Source organism: Canis aureus, chromosome 4 (genome assembly GCF_053574225.1).
Source record: "Canis aureus isolate CA01 chromosome 4, VMU_Caureus_v.1.0, whole genome shotgun sequence".
Classification (NCBI taxonomy): Eukaryota; Metazoa; Chordata; class Mammalia; order Carnivora; family Canidae; genus Canis; species Canis aureus.
The window spans coordinates 50,504,220-50,508,822 of record NC_135614.1 but is presented as its reverse complement, the minus strand read 5'-3'; the positions used below and the strand labels follow the sequence as shown (position 1 = coordinate 50,508,822).

The window sequence follows — 4,603 nt, the reverse complement described above, 5'->3', positions numbered from 1 at the left end:
CATAATTTCTGTGCAAATGTTCCTGGGCAGTGAGTAGGCCTTCTCCTTTTGAGAATTCAGAGACTATTTCAATTTTCTGGCTGCACCATCTCTAATCTCTGCTGGATTTTAAGGGCCTCAAAATCCTTGGCATCCAGCAATCAGATGGGAAATGAACAAGAGTATAGAGAAGGCATACTCATTTTTGTTAACCCAAATAATCCAGAATTAAGACACATCACTATTGTGTAAATTCCAATGACAAAACTGGTCATATGGCTTAGTTTAGATGCAGTGAAATGTAGCTTCTAGCTAGCCAGGCACTTGCCAGCCATAGCTGTACATGATGCATAGAATAAGCAAATATGTGGGGTGGATAGCTACTGATCTCTGCTACTACACTGTTTTAAATAGTAGACAAACCCTCCCATAAGCTGATTTCCAAGATTCAAAAAGTTCTATTGATCTTATCAACAAAACTGGCAGCAAAATGAACAATGCATGCACTCTATTTTTCTTTAGTGAAGACAAAACACGGCAAAACATAAAAAAAAAAACCCACAGAAACAAAAACCTTGACCTATTTTCTTTTTCATAGTTTTGTTTCAGTTTCCTGTTTCTTATTACTTGTGTTAGTTGTTATTCTGAAGGAATGTGGAAATAAAACCTCAGGCAGGGATAATAAGAGTGATACAACAGACTTGCAATCTCTCTCTCAAATCTGGATTTCCTCTTTTATTATTTCTTAGTATTTTTAAATGTTAAAAGCAAAGAAAGTGATATTAGTGGCATATATAATCACAATGTCTATGTTCTAGCCTATCAAGAAGATGCTAATTAGTTGTGTTTTTAATTTATTTGTTATGTTTAACACAGCAGTACTCTTTATCATTTTCACAAAACATGAAGGCTGAAGGTTACAACAGTGTTTTACTGACTGAAATACAAAAACAGGTGGTAATGACCACAATGTTGTGTTCTGAGGTTAAAATACTGGCAAACCAAATAACAACTCATCAGCAGATGTTGCTTTATGTTGATCCCTTCAATTCTGGGTAGAAAAGAAGTCTAAGCTCATGAAAATAATGTGCAACTAAGAAAATGTGGACATGTGCACAGAACACTGGATTTGTTGCATATAAAACATTTCCCCTAAGATTCCCACCATAGTCAATTTTATTTTGGTTAGGAATTCAGAGCAAGTTTTCACTGCTAATTCTCTAAGCCACATTTATTAAAGATTCATAGCTTTGACATTTCTTATAATATGATTTTTATTTTTATTTTTTTAAGGATTTTATGTATTTATTCATGAGAGACAGAGAGAGAGAGAGAGAGAAAGAAGCAGAGACACAGGCAGAGGGAGAAGCAGGCTCCATGCAGGGAGCCCGACATGGGATTTGATCCCGGGTCTTCAGGATCATGTCCTGGGCTGAAGGCAGCGCTAAACCACTGGGCCACTGGACTGCCCTATAATCTGTTTATAAATAATTTTTCATAATTTTTTAACTGTTATAAAATGACCCCTTCTTATTTGCCATTATTATTTATTCAATAAAATCATTATTTTGTCACATATACACTATTGATTCAATTAATTATTTTATTTCTTTATCAACTTCTAAGGTGTAGATAGATCACTTTGATAGGTGTTTCAGGGGATATATGGTATTTTTGCCCTAGGAACTTGCAATTGGTTCTTTTCTTTCAGAACTGTTCATACCAGAGCTGAATAAACATATATGACAAGACACCAGCAATGTTTCAGAGAAGTATATGGCAAATTTTTTTCTTTAAGATTTTATTTATTTATTCATGAAAGACAGAGAGAGAGAGAGAGAGAGAGAGAGAGAGAGAGGCAGAGACACAGGTAGAGGGAGAAGCAGGCTCCATGTAGGGAGCCCCATGTAGGACTGGATCTTGGGTCTCCAGGATCACACCCTGGGCTGAAGGCAGTGCTAAACCGCTGAGCCACCGGGCTGCCCAGTATATGACAAATGTTGAATAAATTATATACATAATGTGTGCTATGTGTTCTGAGAATTATTTCTTGTTACAATTCAGAGCAGTAACCAGAGAGGGCTTCTTGGAGGTGGCATGAATTAAAGACTTTGGAGAATGCATAATAGTTAAATACTAAAAGAATGAGCTAGGGAATTCCAAAGAGGAAAATAGTATAAAAAAATACAGAGAAGGAGACTTGAATATCATATAGAAAGAACCAAAACAAGCAAACAAGCAACACAGCATAATGACAGAACTATTAATAGAATATTATGATTGGAAAGAGGAGGGCTCAAGAAGGGAAAGGGGAAGAGATTTAGCAGCCAATAAAACCATCACCCAATTTATCTTGGGAAGTAGATACTACACTTGATCTTAGCCAAAAGGCTGAGAAGCAATTGGGAAGCAGAAAAAGTGTTTTATAAGTTAAAATCTCAACGAAGATGAGATGTTATCCATTTTACAAAAAGGTGAAGAACAAGGAAATGTTTCCATTAGAGAGAACATCACATGCAAAAGCCCAAAGGAGACAAAAATGTTGGCTATTTAAAGAACTACAAGAAATTCCATATGAGTAAAAGATAGTGTTTGCACATGGGAAAGAGAAGCCAATGGTTGGGATTGAGAAAGAGGAGTATATGGAAGTGGGTTGGCTGGGAGGTTATTTTCTCCATGTTAAAAAGATTGAATTTTACTCTGATAGCACTAGAAGCCACTGAGAAGGATAAACAAGGTCAGAATTGTATGGGTGATTTCATTAAGCAACAGTAGGAACTATTTATGAGAGAGGCACTGTTGGAGGCAGAAAGAACTATTGCTAAAAAATTGGAGTGATTCAGATGACAGTGGTGAAGCAGACTCTGGTGGCTTGGGAAGAGAAAGACATAAATGTATGGGTGACAAAGAAAAAGAATTCATAATTTTTATGCAAATAGATGAGAGCAGGGCCATTTTAGGACCTTCAGGGTCCATATATTTCTATGCTGGGAGTCCATACCCCATGTTGTATTAGGCATATTAAAATATATGCACAAACCCATAAAAGTCATAATTATAATAAATAAAGTGAATGTTCTAAGTTTCATGATTTTCAGTTTATGAGGTACATCATTTTTTAAATAACTTTAACCTTATTAGGGTTGATTATTCTTTATGATTTTTACATTTATATAAGAATTGCAGTGAACCATAATTGTCTAATTGCCAGAAAATGATTTGTGAACAATTTAACAGTTACTAATTTTAATTTCTCTGTTTTCATATATGTGCGAGTGAGTTTTATATATTATTTTAAACATCGTCAGAGCCCTTCAAAAGCTTTATGGTCCTAGGCACCGTATCTTACAAGTAAAATTGGTTCGGATAGTGTTGACATCACTAATTTATCAGAAATCACAATAGGGAGAACAAATATCATTCCAAGTGCGTCCCACCATACCCTTTGTAGTTTCATGTACTCAGATTTTAAACCAATTCTTTAAATTTAGTAAAACCTCTTAAGAGTGTTCCAGATCATGGCCAACTATGCCTACCTCCTTATGTGGATAATAGTGGTGAACTCAATGAAAAACACACGAAGTGAGAAATCTGCTTTCTACTCAGACCCCTTTCCTAAACACAGTCATTTGTGTTCTTCTAGGGGGAGGAAAAGAACACAGCAGCTGTTATATCCCAGGCCAGCCCAGACCACTCAGTGTAGCTATTTCCAGTAATCAAAGGGCCCAGCATGTTGCAGAAGGGCAGGTGCTGAACTGACGTCATTCTCCTTCAGGGCCAATCTTTAGCAGGCACATATTCATCTGCCCATGAAAAGTGCACTCCATGAATCCTCACCAACAACAACATGCCATGGCAACACCGCTGACTGCGACTTTCTCCTTGATCAGTTGCCATTCCTCAGAAAATCACAATTGTCAGCTAAGCCTTCTAACAGAGCAGAGTGTAGAGTAAGAAGGTAAGGTACTTTATGATGCAGCATTAGTGAAGTGAACTTACATCAAAGCTCTCAATTTCATAACATATTAAGAGAAAAAGTGAATTTTCTTGAAAACTGTTCCTCAAAAATATTTTTTTTTTCAGTTACCAGCATGTTACATAAAGCACTCAAAATCTGATTTGCCATTATGTCAAAGGAACATTGGTATCTTTCATCTAAGTAATTTGATATAAACCTATCATACAGACAATTGAGATTGATATTCAGCCCTTATATATTTTTTTATCTTATCATCACTTTTCAGGAGAAAGCAAGTAAACTAGGAGAAAGGTTAGGAGGATACAGAGAAGAGGGAAAAAAAATAAAGAAAAGAAGAAGAAAAAGAGAAAAATTAAAAGACAAAGAAAAAATCTGTAAAAATTAGTTTATATTTTTCTCCTTTCCACAAATGGTTAGTTCAAACATTTTTTTTTAATTTCCTAGCCTAATTATATGAAGCCACCACCCTAAATCAAATTCTATTAGTGAATATAAAAGTGCTATCTCCAACTTAAATTCACTTGTTTTCTTCCTGTCCTTAAAACAAAACAAACAAAACAAAACATCTAACTACATCATTTATTACAATCCTGTAGATTATAAATTAGTCCCACAGTACTGGGTCTTAATTCTAGTCAAAGGTAG

General features: G+C 35.4%; 1 pseudogene; it reads right to left on the bottom strand.

Moving 5' to 3' along the window:
- Window positions 1–2,292: 2,292 nt before the first annotated feature.
- LOC144313109 (U2 spliceosomal RNA) lies at window positions 2,293–2,382 on the bottom strand (annotated as a pseudogene).
- Window positions 2,383–4,603: the final 2,221 nt, after the last annotated feature.